The sequence below is a fragment of the Lissotriton vulgaris genome, chromosome 5, assembly GCF_964263255.1.
Source record: "Lissotriton vulgaris chromosome 5, aLisVul1.2, whole genome shotgun sequence".
NCBI lineage: Eukaryota > Metazoa > Chordata > Amphibia > Caudata > Salamandridae > Lissotriton > Lissotriton vulgaris.
In genome coordinates this window covers 303343482-303361309 of record NC_141693.1, presented here as the reverse complement: position 1 = coordinate 303361309, position 17828 = coordinate 303343482, and the positions used below count along the sequence as shown (strand labels likewise).

The 17828-nt window shown below is 44.6% G+C and overlaps 1 protein-coding gene across 2 annotated transcripts in view; it reads left to right on the top strand.

Moving 5' to 3' along the window:
- Nucleotides 1–17828, top strand: part of NADK (NAD kinase) — a 408294-nt gene that overhangs the window by 40734 nt on the left and 349732 nt on the right. Inside the window, exon 1 of one of the 2 annotated variants that reach the window (XM_086921526.1) lies at nucleotides 17328–17504. The exons of the other annotated variant lie outside the window; for it this stretch is intronic. The gene's annotated coding sequence lies outside the window, so the exon portion shown is untranslated. Of the gene's footprint in view, nucleotides 1–17327; nucleotides 17505–17828 lie in introns of those variants that run through there. 2 annotated transcript variants of the gene reach the window in all.

Here is a 17828-nt window from a genome sequence, read left to right as displayed (position 1 = left end):
GGGCCCCATGCTGATGGGCTGAGTGTGAGGCCCTGGGCAGCTGCCCACGCTGCCCATGCCTAGCGCCGGCCCTGACGGCTCCCCCGCAGGCCCCCAAATGGCGTGCCAGTCTTAGTCTGCGGCCAGGTGTTACCAGCCCTCGCCAGGGGCAGATGGGAACCCCAGCTAAGGCACACCCCAAAGTAAACGTGAGGGCCCGGCCACACAGATCTTCAGGAGCTGCTCGCCATGATAGGACTACTGCTCAGGTGTCCGCAGAGTGGCAACTTGTTCTCCGTCATCACCCTGCTCGCCAGAGGGAGTGCCTGCAATCCGCTGCGATGTGCCCCACGTTCTGGAGGCGATCCACGGGCACGGATCTCCCAGGGTTGCGGCGTTTCAGCAGAGCCCACCGCAACAGCTGTGCCACCAGTAATTTCAGTCCAGAGTCCCCACTGGGGCCGCAGTGGTCCGGTACCTCCAGGGCATCCATGCGGGGCAGAAGCGGGCATCGTAGGTTCCCCCTGAACAAGCGCCCCAGGAGCCGACCTCCACTGGTGTAATCCCTCTAAGTATAGGGTGGTCCCCGGTCAGCAGTGTTGCACCAGCTCAATTTCAGCGGAGTGTCACATTCACTATGCCCGGGGCACCCACTGCCCAAGGGGCCCCCCACCGTCGGCACCAGGCCCCCCAGGAGCTCCACATGCAATGACTTCAGGCAGCTCAAGTCCGGCACCCCCTAGCCGCACGCAGGCCATGGCCTCGCGCCATCCTCAACAGGGGCCTACAGAGCTATACCATCTTGATGCGCTCCCGCGTCAGGCCCAACGGCAGCAGGGAGTAGGCAGTGGCTGTTCGCTTTCCGGGATGGCCGCCTCAGATCATATACATTTTTTGTTTAAAATAGGCTTCAAGGTTATCACAGTGCACTTGGGATGTCGGAATTGTTTGATTGCCACTCTTAGGATTTGTACATTCTTTAAGAATTATAAACAACTCCCTAGATTCATTTTTTGCAGTTAATTCCCTCTGCAATGTGGGTTCTTCTGGCCATATTACAATGTTTGAGGTACATTCTCAGTGCGCTTTTATTGGCTAGTTTGTCCTCGTTGGTTTTGTCCTTCCTCCAGATCCGTTCCAGTCTCCTTACTCTGGTCTTCTCCTTCCTTAATACCTCAGAATACCAGAGATCCGGGGGATGTTCTCCTCGAGACTTAGGTTTTCTTAGTGGCGCCATGGAGTCAAAGGCCTGTGTAAGTGAGGCCTCAATGTCTGTCGGGCCAGATTAAGTTTAGAGCTTGAAGTTATTCTCGGTTCTCGTTGTGTATTACTTCACTTTGAATAGTTGAGCCTGAAACAGCGTCTTCTTTACTACAAATGAAAGTTTAGGGTCTTTAACTATAGGTGCTGTCAGAGTGGCTCGTGATGGCCTCGATCTAAACCCACACTGTAGCCATCTACAAACTGTATTTCTGCAATGTAAAATTGGAAATGAGATTAAGCATTACCCTAGGCAAAATAGAAGATAATTAGATTTTATTGTGAATTACCAGGGAGGTAGGTAGCTTAAAAACTGGACGAGCTTCAAGCTGCAAAGCGACTGCAGCAGGCAAGTCCCTTTTGTTTCTGCAGTGTGAACATGTTTTGATTCAGGTTCTTTGCCTTGATAGCAAAGCACTTCTCGCACCTCCATGCAGATGGTAGTGAAGTGAAAGTGGTAGAAAATGTTTTTTTAAACCTTGTCTGTAACTGATGCCTTCTGCCTACCTTGTGTATTTTCACAGGAACAGTTAGTGAAGATATGGAGAGGATCATGTGGCTGCCATGCATACATGTATATATATATCCAGCAATACAATTTTACTCATGAAAGCCAATGCAGTTGCCATATAGAAATAGTGAGCTCATGGTGAGCCACACCTCACCACCTTCACCGCCCTACTGCAGTAGGTTTGCACAGTACAAATACCCCGTTAAGTGTGACATACATACATACACACCCCATAAACATACCCTGCCTTGTCTTTATACAAATCAACATTCTCAGATGCAGATGGCTTTGACAGCCACCAAGAACTTTCGGCTGCCACGTCCACCCACCTCTAGTTTACCTAGCTCCATTTAGAAGTCAGTGGATAGTGGTCTTCCTGATGGCAGAGCTGCCGCTAGAGTCACTGTTGGGGCAACAACCCCATTTAGAACTGCCTCTTTGATTCCACATCGCATCTGGGCCTTAAGTTCTCACCACAGTGTTAGCAGACACGAATAAAGTAAAAATGTCCTGCATGCTATGGGACATTAATATATACATTGTTTTATTTTCCGAGGACAGACTCCTACTTTTATAGCGTATTGTTAGGGGGGAGCACAGACAGGTTCACCATGCTTATCCGCCCGAGCTGATTGGCGAAAGGCTCAAACTATATACAATGGCACACATTTTCAGATGGATAATCCACTGTATATTCACCCCAAATATTTTTGACTTTAACACCTTGCGCACTAGCGGTTTTCCCGCTGTGAGCTGGGTTTTTGAAAAACCCGCGTTACATGACGAGCTCAGCTCGTCATGAGTGTACGAGAGGCGTAACTCATGACGAGCTGAGCTCGTCATGAGCGTAGAAGGGGTTAATAGATCATACAGTGTCTCGTGCATGGTTTGTGTGCACTTGCAGCTGTGCAGCCGACTAATGGAGGAGGCCATGATCCGTCCACATCATGCTGCGAGTCCTCTTCTTGGATGGATTGTAACAAGTTCAGGATGCTGGTCCCCAAAAGATGATCTCTAGGTGTTTTCTTTTGAATATGGTTAAGCCAGAAAGCCTTGCAAAAAAATTAATTTGTCATTTTCTGTGTTAAAACTTTTTGGGGCTCTCAAAAACTTGATTATGCTTTCAACATTGAATGTCACTTGATGCCTAATATCCACAGCGATGATGCAGATTTTTTTTCTCCAATGTAGAATATGCTTTCTTTTTCATCTGTTTAGGTCGAGCCTGGGCAGCACATGCTTTGCTCTGCAAGGCATGCTGTATTAGAGTATGCACTTGAAGATCCGCCCACTCCCCTGCCATATTTGTCATTGGCTTGTTTCTTTGTCGTTTGTAAAGTCTGGCTTCTGAATTGGTAATCGGCTTGTTAGTCCCTCCTTAGTACAGCCTTGTCTTCGCTTGTAACTGGTCCTTTTACTTCTGTTGTTTTACCGTCTGTGTTATTTAGTCTTTAAGCACTATTTCTTTAGTGAGGTTTGTCTTACTGCAGGTACAACACGCTTTGCAGCAACATTTATAGCGCCATGCGCACTTTCACTTTCCAAGCAGCCGAGACAATGGCAGCCACTTCTTTGCAATGCCATATGCCTCGCATTTAAGAGAGTTTGAGCTATTGGCATAGTAAATGACAATTGCTTAAACTCTCGCAAATGCGACACCTATTGCTTTACAAATATTTGTTTTGTGGGTTGTTTCCAAGTGTCCCATGTCTCACTTGAATTTAATAGGGGCCTTCTTTAGATGCGATCGCCTAAAGAATGGGCGTGGCTTCTATTTAGTACAAGCGCAGCATGGGGCGCTTGAAAACAAACAATATTTACAATTCAATAGGTCCCGCATTTGCAAGAATTTAACCCGTTAACCACGGTGTAAATTCCGCCACGGTGTGGGCGTTCGATTGCGCGGGCGGGGCTGTGTCGGTCAACGGATGTGCGCAGCACTATGGAGGTAGTGCTCGCGACGGCCGATGGCCCCAGCGAACGGGTTAAGCTATTGACATTTAGAGTCAATAGCTCAATGTCTCGTAAATGCGAGACCTATTGCACTGCGAATGCTTGCTATATATTTGCAAACCTATGACTGTATGTCTAATGGTTATCTAGAGGGAAAGCGTACAATCAGTACTATAGGTATTCCTGAGTTGGTTAAGGTGACAAGCCAATGATAACAGCTATAGGCTTGACTGTTGTGCATGGAAACGTTATGACTGATGTCATATGTCCAGCCTAATTATTATGAAAAGTTATTACAAAGGTAGTATCCCTGCTTGATTTATACTGAAAAAGCTTACGGTAAAGCCAACAGGGCTCTAACACTGATTTGTTATCATATTAAACTACAGACCATAAAAAGGTATTTGGTTATATGTAATCTCACAAATTACCATACCTGACAAGAGTTTTTGTGTTGGTCACTGTTAGAAATCGTGTCTCTAGTTGGCAGAGGTATGCACCCTGTTCAATCCTAGTCAGGTAAGTCACAACACAATCCTAAATTATCCTGTGCTTACCCCCGGTAGCGAGCCGGCAGGTTTAACTTAGAGAGAGAGAGAGTAAAAACTGAAAAAACAAAGGTTACAGGGACGTTATAGTTAGGTTGACATTTACTGTGTCAGTATGAGAGTTGGTGTGTAAGTTGCTGAATGGGTATGTGAGTTACTGTATGGGTGAGTGATTGGTTGTGTGAGGGGGGTGACTGCCTATATGGATCAGCGAGTGGCTGAGTCAATGGCTATAAGGGTTAGTGAGTGTGTCTGTCAGGGGGTGTGTGTGTGTATGGTTGTGTTGGTGAATCAGTGCATGTGTCAGTGGTATATGGGTAACTGCATATGTGAAAGGCAGTATAGGTGAGTGCTGGAATCTATGAGTTACTATGTGTGAGTGAATGTGAGAGTGGCTGTATGGGTGAGTGTGTGCTTGTGTCAGGACGGTATAGGTATGTGTTAGTATCTGTATGAATAAGCGAGTGGATGCGTGTATAACTGTATAGTTGATAAAACGATATCTGAAATGCATTTTCCTCGTTAGCGGTAACACTGGTAGTCGCAATTATGTCACCTGCTGTCTTTGGTTAAAAGCATTGTGGATTTCCAAGCTCCTCAAGTCAGGATTATGCACTGTGGTGACAATGACCTAGGCACACTGACAGGGATCTGGCTGGAAATTCTAATGAAGGATACATTAACAGAATTAATGTCGCTTTTCCCTCACACTGTCTTGGTGTACTCTAAAATATATCAAAGACAGAAATGGAAGTGGTCAAATCAATTCTGTCCACATATTGACAAGGCCAGGAAACATGTTAATAAAACTGTTTCTGCTTTTCCCAGAGGCCATAACATGGGCTCCATCTACAACAACATTCTGCATTTTGACATGCATGGAATATATAGCGGTGATGGAGTTCACTTTTTACAGACAAAGGGCACAATGTGTTTCTAGACAACCTGAATCTTTGCATACAGTCTTATATGTAGCTGTCTAATACACACTCTCAACACAAAGGCTCTAGTCAGAGCCACCCAAAAGCACAAAATATTGTTCATTTTCTTGTTAAATAATTTTTGGGGGAATTTGAACTTCGTAATGCCATGCGATGATCACGATCACGTTGCGAAATCGCAAAAACAAATGCAAACATTCAACGACCACCACCGCATTAAAAAATTATAACTTAAAAAAATTCATTCAAACTATTACAATACACACATTACTAACTTAAAGAACATGTTTGTACACATATATTGTAGTAACTTTTAAAAAAACTGTGTTTGAATCCTACTCTTCTGTATTCATGATTACGCTGTGTTGTGATGACTTTGGTAACCGGGATGATTGCGCCTTTTTAAAAACATGTAAAACACATATATGCACACATTTTACATTATTTTAGACACTAGGGGTTTATTACTGCACTGTTTAAAGTCACATTGTTATGGGGAGTTTGTACAAAAACAATCTTTGAAACCAATTTTTCATGTTCGCGAGTATTCTGAGTATCGCAAAGATGTCGGTAACCGCAATGATCAGGTTGTGTCCAGCCAATCACAGCATTCCCGTTGGCGCGCTTTCAAGATTCCCCTTGAACACATTGCCATTTAGAAGGGAGCACCGGAAAACTGCTGCAACTTTCTGTTAAAGTTGCATCCAGCCAATCAGAGCATCCCTGTTGGCACGCGCATTCTCGATTTACATCGAACACGTTGTGATTTAACCTCGATCACTGCAAAATCACAGTCAAAAATCCGCAACCAGAGACATTACTTTACTGTTCAGATTTCATTTTTCAAAAACTACTTTGCACAAAATACCAAAAGGCACAATCTACGTAACAACATCTTCCCTTCTACCAAATTTGGTGTAATTCCATCGGTTCGGGTTGTTGGTTCAAACAAGCGTTCCCATGAGAACTACATTACAAACACACCTTATTTAGCGCCGCTATTTATCAGTCCCCACTACATGGATCACCCCCATACTTTCCATGACACACAGAATCTACTTTGACACTTTTTGGGGAAAATGTAATGAAGATTGGTCAAACCACCCCAAAATTATAGGCAAGTTAAAAATGCATTTCCTATGGTAACTAGGTCCTAACTATAACTACCTACTGAATGCCAAAAATCAGGGGTCTCCCAAGGCTCTATCATCTCACCCATTCTTTTCAACATTTACATGAAGTCATTACCTGCAATGATCAATGAATTTCAGCTCATATGCTATAACTATGCAGATGACATACAAATACTACTTAAACTGAAAAGCCCCAATCTTCAGTTGCCTCAGAGCCGTTGAACAGTGGATGACATGGAGCCATCTCAAATTGAATGCCTCCAAAGCTAAAATACTCACATGTGGTGATTGGAAAAATTAAGACCCATTCTGTGCCTGTCCTCACGATCTGGGACCACCTTATAAAGTATCTAAGGAAGTAAGAAACCTTGGAATTACTATGGACTCCAAGTTATCAATCAATGCCCAAGTGGACAAATTAGCAAGATCAAACTTCACTACTGTGCAAACTCTGTGACACATCTCCCCCACCCCTTCCCCCGGGATTTTCATACAAGGTCCATGCTACTAACTCCCTAGTAATGTCTAAACTTGATTACGCCAATGGCCACTACCACGGATCACCTTTATCAATTATGAAAAGACGGCAATGGATTCAGAACATTGTTGCCAGACTACTCCTACATGGAAAGCTTCAAGCCCACATCTCCCCTACTTTGAGGTACCTACATTGGTTACCAGAAGATCCATCTTCAAGCTGCTCTGTATCACCACAAAGCAATACAAGGAACGGGATCACTTTTAACGAGGAATAAAATCACCAAATACATTCAATAAAGGAACCTCCGCTCATGATTAGCACCTCACCTCAAAACCCCAGCATACAATAAAAAATAAATAGGTGGTACATCTTTACCTGTTCAAGCAGCCAAACTATGGAATTCATTACCCTCAAACATAAGATCCACAGATACCTATCTTATCTTCAGAAGAATACTCAAGAGTTGGCTCCTTCCTAGGATTATTCCTACATAACCACCATACTCAAATACTAATGTACAGCATATCCCTGTGTTTGCAAACCTTTTTTATTTGATTATATGTATCCAGATATGTGTATTTCTTAGTACAAATATACATAATAACTATGTTTTTTAATATATAGATATTCTCAAGGTATAAACTACTAATGGATATAGATAGATATTTATATATATTATTCTATGCTTAACATCCTTATAGGTCACTGCATAGTTTTCATAATAGTTATTTGATTTAATGTCTGGGTTTTATTCATCCCTCACAGGGGTGTGGAATTTAATAAAATATCTACTTGTCCATGGGGCAGGCTGCTTAATAAATCTACTTGTCCTGTAACAAAATCCACTTGTGACTTCCCAAATATCTGGTCAGGTGTCTGCAAATCGCCCAGAAATCTGCAGCCCGAGCCATCTTTGGTCTTCCAAGAAAAGCCAGAGCCACTGATCTTCTCTCAACACTGCACTGGCTTCCTATTGCTAAAAGGATTCTGTTTAAAACTTTGACCACGACTTTCAAGGCCCTACATGGCATAGGCCCCAAATATATTTCCAAACGATTGTCCTGGTATAACCCCCCCAGATCTCTCAGATCTTCGTCCCTATCTAAAATGAGTGTTCCCATTATCAAGCGTGCTAGAGCAGGAGGACGGTCTTTTCGCTACTTAGCTCCTCATGCTTGGAATGACCTCCCAATCTCTTTGAGACAGACCTCTAGCCTTCTGTCCTTCCGAAAGGCCCTTAAGACATGGCTTTTCCCTTAATTTGATGTTGCTTCCTGTGTCTGCACGTCCTCTCAGTGTTATGTTCTCCCTTCTTCGGTTGGGTTTCCTTCGATAAAGCGCCGGGATACTCCGTGGAGTGGCCGTGCGCTATAGAAGTATAAAAATAACATAACATAACATAACTTGTTCCCTTTGTGCCATGAAATGCGGCAACAAATTAAGCAGCAATCTCATTATATAAGAGTTCTGATATAGCCTCTCTGATTATGCCAGGGTTCATACCATATTAGTGTTTGAATACTAGCAATTCCCTTATGCTGCTATGTTTCTACAGGTCTACATACTGGGGCGGAAGGTAGTGGTAAGCAATAGTTCCAGGGTTGGAATGCCCTTTTTAGTCTGTGCAAACCTAACATGCATGTTTTAAAGGTTTTCACCAATTCTTCTCTAATCATTTCCCATACTGAGAACGGTTGGGAAATTTACTACTGACCGTGGCAGACTTAAAACTTCTTCCAGGGTTGGGAAAAAAGTGGTTGGAGGAAAAGTGAACTTTAAAACATTCAGGATTTTCACATAAGCAAATCTACACCTGCATATTTGCTCATGCAAAAATGCAGTTCACAAATATTTTCTGGGAGTACTATTTCTTGGCCTACTTCTGTAAATTCTTGTGAATTCATGGAAATTGTACATATGCACTTAATGCAAGGATATATACCATGGATGCACTTTTGAGACTTTCTTTAATAATTGGGCCTCTAATTAGGCCTGGCTTTAACTATGACCTTTTGTTTTGTATTCTGTCTCTCTCAGTCTGTCTATCAGCTGGCGTCCCTGTAAGTGACAGTGTTTTGCTCTTTTAGATGGAGCATATTGGCGCACAAAGTAGTTTTGTTCAGTGCCAAGAACCGCTGTGGCAATTTGTGCTGAGACCAACATTTTTTTGTTTTGCTTTTGACAATGCTTGTTAGAATGGTGAGGACCCAGCAGCTACCACACTGTTAAGGTTTTACAAAAACCATGCCTAAACAAGTCACAACTTGACAAAACAAAAGGCTGACCACCAAATAACACTTTGAGGGCTCTACCCTCTTCTATCCCTCCATTATCATATTAAATCCAACTAACAGACTTGCATGTCCACTTCTCAAATTAACTTGTATTTCCCTATACTAAACCACCACTAATCCTTCTTGGGTTCAGGAGTAGCGTGCTAGTCACTGAAAAGCTCTTTAACACCTCGTATGGGGTAGTAAGCGCCATACAAGTTCAATTACAATCTTACAAGAAAATGTCAAACAATGGCATTACACAAAAACACATAACAGAAGTAACCCAGATCAAAAGACATCACAGTGGGCACTTTGACAGAGACAATAACATTAGGGGAAATTGTACACACTTTGCTGGAAGTAGAGGGATTCCGCTCGATCCCGGTTCCAGCAGCTATTTCTGGGCAGGATCTGGGATCCAGAAAACCTAGCAAAACATGCTGCATTTGTCCTGGTGTCTTTTTTGGCACCTCGACATAATTCCGCAGCGCCCACAGTTGACTGCATTCCGTTTAGAGCAGCAATGTGCAGGCAGTGAGAGAACTTTTTAGTTTTAACATCCAACTGGGCCCAAAACAAAGGTCTGATTTAAAGGGTCATCAGCCTTTCTTTTGTTCACGTATAATCCTGACTGGGAATAATCTGGAGCCTAACACCTAGACGCCAATCCAATGGAAGGAAACAAAGTGGCATAGCTTGTTATCGCTTCACAAGTACTTAAGAGAAACTATGAGGTAGGTTTCTAACGGTGTTCTACTCACTATATTACATACGTGTTTGCACTATAAGAATACAAAATGTATCAATGAGTATGAGTAATTATGCAAATAGTTTTATATGGCACCTATTTTTTTATTCTTTAAAATGCTACTCATCCCAGTGTAGGATGCAGGAGTACTTTACATCAAACACAGAGGCACAATAATTCATACAAGAATATACAGGAAATGGTGCATAATAGAATGAGAGTTATAACGGGTATGAATCAAATCATTTATATTTGTGGACATTAAATGTGAAGAATGAATGGTCAGGAAAAACACGAAGTCAGTGTTTAAAAAAATAACACATTGATTGGGTGTGTTTGCGCCAACAAGACTTTATTATTTTCCAAAGGAACCGTTCTTTGCAACCTTAAAATAATGACAGATTGAGGGGAAAAAACGATCTAAATCCGTGACTTACAGTTTTGCATGCAGCCCCTGGATGTCAGTAAATAGATCACTGTGCTAGATTAGGACTGCAATTTAAGAACTGGAAGTAAAACAAGGATTTGCAATACAATAGGTCTCGCATTAGGAAAGTTTGAGCTATTGGTATTGTAAATGACACATTTTTTATGCAGGTTTTGTTTTTGAAAATAGAGAAATTAATAGCTTTGTCATTTACAATGCCAATAGTTATAACTTTCGCAAATGTGACAAATATAGCATTTGTAATGCAATAGTGTTGTATTTACGTGACTTACATGTATTGATATTACAAATAACAATGGATTTTAATTTTTTTCAATAATTAATACTTAAATAAAAGTTATTGTAATTTATCATGGCAATAGCTTAAAGTTTTGTATATAACTTTTGTGAAGATTATGTTCAGTGTATTTTATTGTGACGAAAATCCAAGAACAGAAGTGAAATATTAACATTTTTTTACATTTGTAATAAAGCTTGAAACATTGAGAGAACATATTTGAACCAGGTGTTGTTGAATGGTTGCACAGACTGATGCTGTGGTGGCGCTGATTGATGTTGTGATGGCAAACGAGTGCTGCTGTGGCATTCAGTGATGCTGTGGTAGCACACAGTGATGTTGTGGTGCCCCTGAGTGATGCTGTGGTGGTACGGAGTGATGCTGTATGCTATGCTACGTTTTGTTTTGCTATCCTATGTTTTGTTATGCTATATTTTGCTATCCTATGCTTTGATTTGTTATGTTATGCTATGCGGTGTTTCGTTATGCTATGCTATGTTTTGTTATGCTATGTTTTGTTATGCTATGCTTTGTTATGCTATGCTTTATTTTGCTATGCTATGTTTTTCTATGCTATTATATGTTTTGTTATGCTATGTTTTGTTGTGTTTTGTTAAGCGATGCTATGTTTTGTTGTGTTTTGCTATGTTTTGTTATACTATGTGCTATGTTTTGTTATGCTATGTTTTGTTATGTTATGCTGTTGTTTTGCTATCCTATGCTTTGTTTTGTTATGCTGTTTAGTTTTGCTATCCTATGCTTGGTTTGTTTTGTTATGCTATGCTGTGTTTTGTTATGCTATGCTTTGTTTTGTTATGCTATGCTTTGTTTTGTTGTGTTTTATTATGCTATGCTTTGTTTTGCTCTGCTGTTTTGTTATGCTATGTTTTGTTATGCTATGCTTTGTTATGCTATGTTTTGTTATACTATGCTAAGCTGTGTTTTGTTATGTTATGCTATGTTGTGTTTTGTTATGCTATGCTGTTTTGTTGTGTTGTGTTTTGTTATGCTATGCTATGTTTTGATATGCTTTGCAATGCTATGTTTTGTTATGTATGCTATGTTTTGTTGTGTTTTGTTATGCTATGCTATGTTTTGTTGTGTTTTGCTATGTTTTGTTCTGCTATGTTTTGTTATGCTATGCTGTTTTATGTTGTGCTATGCTGTTTTATGTTCTGCTATGTTTCGTTCTTCTATGTTTTGTTCTGCTATGTTTTGTTATGCTATGCTTTGTTATACTATGCTGTTATGCTGTGCTTTGTTATGCTGTGCTTTGTTATGCTGTGCTTTGTTATGCTGTGCTGTTTTGTTATGCTGCGTTTTGTTATGCTGCGTTTCGTTATGCTGTGTTTTGTTATGCTGTGTTTTGTTATGCTATATTATGTTATGTTAATTTCGATTTATATAGCGCCAAATCACCGACAGGTCTCTTAGCGCTTGCTTTGGGAACCCGTCCTGGTTTTCCCTGCGAGATAACCCCTACTGGGCATCCCCAAGGTGAAGACCAGGCATCCCATCGCGGTGGGGCCGTAGTGGAGATTAAGCTAGCTATTGCCCAGAGTTGCAGAGTGTGAACCCATGATTCGAGTAGGCACCGAGGCGAGAATTATCGAGTCCGTGGACATTTTGAGCTCAAGACCCTGCCGCGTCGGGAATTGAACCCTGGTCCCTGGTCTGACCTCTGCATCAGGGTCTGCCTCCTCTAACCAGTGAGCCACACTTCTCCACATGTTTGTATGTTTTGCTATCCTATGCTTTGTTTTGCTATGCAATGCTATGTTTTGTTATGCTGGTGAGTGTGTGTGAGGGTGAGAGAGGGTGAGAGGGTGGGTGAGGGGGTGTGGGGGTGGGTGTGGTTGTGTGAGGGTGAGTGAGAGGGTGTGTGAGGGTGAGGGGGTGTGAGGGTGAGGGGGTGTGAGGGTGTGTAAGGGGGAGAGGGTGTGAGGGTGAGGGGGTGTGCGGGGGTGTGAGGGTGCAGGGGTGTGAGGGTTGCTAGGGTGAGGGGGTGTGAGGGTTGCGAGGGTGTGAGGGGGAGGATGTGGGGTTGTGAGGGTGTGGGGTTGTGAGGGTGTGTGAGGGTGAGGGTGTGTGTGGGTGAGGGGGTGTGAGGGTTGCAAGGGTGAGGATGAGGATGTGGGGTTGTGAGGGGGAGGGGTTGTGAGTGTGAGGATGAGGGTGAGTGAGGATGAGGGCGGGTGAGGGTGAGAGGGGGTGGGTGAGAGGGTGTGTGAGTGTGTGTGTGAAGGTATGTGAGGGGGTGTGTGAGGGGGTGAGGGTGATGGGGTGTGAGAGTAAGGGGGTGTGAGGGTGAGGAGGCGTGAGGGCGAGGGGGTGTGTGAGGGTGAGGGGTTGTGAGAGTGAGGGGTGTGAGAGGCTGAGGGTGTGTGGGGGTGTGAGGGTGGGTGAGAGGGTTAAAGGGTGTGTGAGAGGGTGAGGGGGTGTGAGGGAGGTGTGGGGGTGTGAGGGAGGTGTGGGTGGGTGAGTGGGTGTGAGGGTGGGTGAGTGGGTGTGAGGGGATGTGAGTGGGTGTGAGGGCATGTGAGGGTGAGGGGATGTGAGGGTGTGTGAGGGTGAGGGGTTATGAGTGAGGGGGTGTGAGAGAGGGGTGTGAGGGTGAGGAGGTGTGTGAGGGTGAGGAGGTGTGTGAGGGTGAGGGGGTGTGAGGGTAAGGAAGTTCAAGTTCAAAAATGTATAAAGCGCACTACTCACCCAGAGGGTCTCAAGGCGCTTGGGGAGGGGATCATTATTTATCAAATAGCCTGGTTTTAAGTTCTTTTCTGAAGGAGATGTGGTTCTGTGTAAGGCGGAGGTGCGTGGGGAGTGAGTTCCAGGTCTTGGCTGCCAAGTAGGAGAAGGATCTACCTCCCATGGTGGATCTTTGGATACGCGGAACTGCAGTGAGGTCTTGACTGGAGGATCTTAGTTGGCGGGTGGGTGTGTAGAAGGATAGTCGAGTGTTGAGGCATTCGGGCCCTAGTTTGTAGAGGGCCTTGTGTGCGTGGGTGAGGAGACGGAATGTTATTCTCTTGTTGACGGGAAGCTTGTGGAGGTCTTTCAGGTGGCCGGTAATGTGATCTTGGCGAGGGATGTCCAAAATGAGTCTCGCTGATGCGGTTTGGATGCGTTGGAGTTGTTTCTGTAATTTGGCTGTAATTCCGGCGTAGAGGGTGTTTCCGTAGTCTAGTCGACTTGTAACCAGTGCGTGGGTGACAGTCTTTCTTGTCTCGGTGGGGATCCAGTGGAAGATTTTTTTGAGCATACGGAGTACGTTGAAGCAGAAGGATGAGACTGCGTTGACTTGTTTGGTCATCGAGAGTGAGGAGTCTAGGATAAAGCCAAGGTTGCGTGCGTGGTCTGTGGGTATGGGTGCTGAGCCCAGATCCGAAGGCCACCATGAGTCTTCCCAGGCAGAGGGGGATGATCCTAGGATGAGCACTTCCGTTTTGTCTTAAGTTTTAGGCGGCTGTGTTTCATCCATACGGCTACTTCTTTCATGCCTTCGTGAAGATTGGTTTTGGCGGTGTTGGGGTCTTTGGTGAGGGAAAGGATCAGCTGGGTGTCATCAGCGTAGGAGATGATGTTAAGGTTGTGTTGACGCGCGATGGAAGCGAGTGGACTCATGTAAACGTTGAAGAGGGTGGGACTGAGTGATGATCCTTGTGGTACACCGCAGATGACTTCGGTGGCCTCTGATTTGAAAGGGGGAAGTCGGACTCTCTGAGTTCTCCCAGCTAGGAACGAGATGATCCAGTCCAAGGCTTTTCCTTTTATGCCGATGTTGCTGAGGCGTTGTATGACGGTGCTGTGACAGACAGTGTCGAAGGCGGCGGAGAGGTCGAGTAGAATGAGGGCCACTGTTTCTCCGCTGTCCAGTAGTGTTCGGATGTCGTCTGTTGCTGCGATGAGGGCGGTCTCGGTGCTGTGTTTTCGCTCGAAATCCGGACTGTGAGGGATCGAGGGAGTTGTTGGATTCGAGGAAGGCGGCGAGTTGGCTATTAACGGCTTTCTCGATGACTTTGGCCGGGAATGGGAGGAGGGATATGGGGCGGTAGTTTTTAAGTTCAGAGGGGTCTGCTGTGGGTTTCTTCAGGAGGGCGCTGACTTCGGCATGTTTCCAGCTTTTTGGGAAGGTAGCAGAGTTGAAGGAGCAGTTGATGACATCACGGAGATGGGGTGCGATGATGGAGTCTGCTTTGTTGAAGATGTGGTGGGGACAGGGGTCGGTTGGCGAGCCAGAGTGGATGGAATTCATCAGGCGGATAGTGTCTTCAGTGTTGATAGGGTTCCAGGCGCTGAGGTTGTTAGAGGGCGGTTTAGGTTCAGAGGGGGGTGGAGAGGATTGTTCGTTGGAACTGTTTTCGAAGCTGTTATGTATGTCGGCAATTTTGTTGTAGAAGAAGGAGGATAACGAGTCGCAGAGGTCTTGGGAGGGAGTGATGTCGTTTGAGGCTGCGGTGGGGTTGGTGAATTCTTTGACGATGTTGAATAGTTCCTTGCTGTTATGGGCGTTATTGTCGAGTCGATTCTTGAATGCTGATTTCTTGGTGGATCGAATCAGCTGGTGGTGTTTGCGGGTGGCTGTCTTGAAGGTGGTCATGTTGTCAGTGGCTGGGTTTTTTCTCCATGTTTTCTCGAGAGTACGGCGGGTGAGTGTTTGGGGGTGTGAGAGGGTGAGTGAGGGTGAGTGAGGGTGTGTGAGGGTGAGGGTGTGTGGGGGTGTGAGAGGGTGAGGAGGTGTGAGGGTGAAAGGGTGAGTGAGGGTGAGGGGTGTGTGGGTGAGGGGATGTGAGGGGGTCTGAAGGTGAGGGGGTGTGAGGGTGAGGGGGTGAGAGGGTGAGGATGGGGGTGTGAGGGTGATGGGGTGTGAGAGTGAGGGTGTGTGAGGGTGAGGAGGTGTGTGAGGGTGAGAGTGTGTGGGGGTGAGGGTGTGTGAGAGGGTGTGTGAGGGTGAGGAGGTGTGAGGGTGAGGGTCCGAAGTAAATGGTGGCAGGGCAGACATAAGACAGAGAGAAGAGACTGCGTTGGTCAGCTTCAGAATCAGGAAGGGCAGAGTCAGCACAGTCTGCGTGGGATCAACGTGTCTAGAGGCAAAACATAGCGGATGTAGCATTGCAGCTAGCAAGTCGAGTGTTTTCAAGCTGAATGTCCCTAGAGAGATGGCAACACAGCAACAGCATTTGAGGAGCAAGGCTACTGTAAACAGGCACGGTAGGCTTTCACTTTCGTCCAGAAAAAAAAAAACAAGAACGGTGCAGAGAACGCCGAACAGAACACGGCTTCCCCGCGAAATGGATGCAAAAAAAAACAATCTCTCTGCATTGCTGTGGCGGGGGAGCAGGAGTGCATTCCTTTGAAGTCTGATGCCAAGGCTCAGACAAACGGTGGAGTGCGAGGTGCACGCGGGGCGGGGAGCGGCAGCCTTTGAAGTCTGATGCCGAGGCACAGACAAATTGTGGTGTGTTAAGTGGCTGGCTCTGTGCATGTGCATAGCTCACATGAACTGTACGTGATCCTCAGGCTAGGTTGATTTTTATTTTCCCCTTACTATAATCTTGCCTATTTATCCCTGCGGAATATAATAGGCGAGACCTAAAAACGTATCTTAGTGTCAAAAGGAGTGGACCACTCACCTATCTAAATACAATACAGTTCTGTGAACTGCAAGTTGCAAAATGTGCTTTACAGCAGGCACACTTTCCTACGAAATGAGACAAAACTAAGCTTGGACAACGCAGAACTCTCCCAGAACAATGGGAACCACTACAGTTATCTTATTGCTATTATAATCCCTTCAGAATTGCTGACTACACAATGATCTCTGCAGCAGGAGTAAGCACTGTAAGATATTTTAAAATGCAGCCTCTATGAGAGCAAGTTAGTAATCTAGAACATATTTACTGTTATATACACCCTTGTTGCCAACTTTTTTGCATTTGTTTTTATAAATGTTTGTTGACTATCATACTCAGCTTTTCAAGCTCCGCCCTTTGAGACTCCATCCCCTTTCTCTACCAATTTATTGGTTCCCAGCTAATGCTGTTTTAGCTTCACTCTATCTTCAACTTTCTCCACTCTAATGCAAGTTAATAGGGAAATTAAATACCCCCAGCCCTTTCTCTAAATCACCACTCAGGATTGCCTAAATGTTGGAATATATATAAGAATGCAATTACAATTCTAGTGATCCCAGATTTAGCTGGATAGTACCAATTTTTCAAGGACTGTCCGGGTATACATTACTTTTTGCTGAAACAAAGGTATGTCCTGGTTTTGAGAGAGGGTCCGGTGAGCACCATAATTCTATGGCTGTGTTCCGGTTTTTCATTCTAAAAATCAGGTCCCCTTAATTACAATTCAATGAAGTGAGCTCTTTGGCTAGGTTAAAGTCACGCCTAACAAAGCAGCAGACTCCACGCAGGTCCCCCTCCCAAGGTACTCCCCCACCCACGTTATACTCGTCGCATCGTGGGAGGGCGGATCTGTTCTCGATGTGCTCCGTTTCCACCCTAGGAATAAGAAGCCCACTCCCCAACACAGAACACCCCCTGCTACGGAGTCTGCTTGCTCTCATCTTTCACGAGTTCAGCTTTTGCTGTAGCAACAATCCACTCGCGCGCCCCTCCTTCACAACCGGCTGCGTGAACTGCTCACGTGTGGGTTATTCCTTATCTTCCAGAGCAGCGAAGAGGTTACTTCCGGTGCGCTGTCAGGAGCAGCCTTTTCCGGTGCAGCAAGACTTTTTAGTGGATGGATGGGCGGTCTATTTATAGGCGGGCCAATGTTGCTAACCAATCACAGGACTCTCTGTGAAGTACAGCCTCAAATGCCCGTATGGTTTTATTTCTCTTTTGCTTGTCAAAACAATTTTAAACCTTTACTTCGATTTCACGTATTAACTATAGATGCGAGCGGCAAAAGGATGTTTGGAATCTTCTGTCGGGAACGGCAGGTAAGGCCCTTATCGGGAACCATACCGGCTGATTCGAGGGGTTTGTCATGTAGATACTGGAATATAAGTGTGCACGAAGAACCAGCCCTTAACTCTGCATTGGTGATCATACAGAAACGTATTTGTAATCTGAGTATGAAGCTGTGTTGTCTATGAAGAACGTACCTGCTCTTGCTGTCAGTGTCAGCTGAGAGAGTCTCTGCTGGGATTGAATGGCCGTGTGGTTATTTTCCAACAGAAATGAACATTTTAAAGCAAAGTAAGTCAGTGATAACGGCAACAACTAGAAGATCCCATTTTGATTGAACCTGGGTGGGTTGTTAG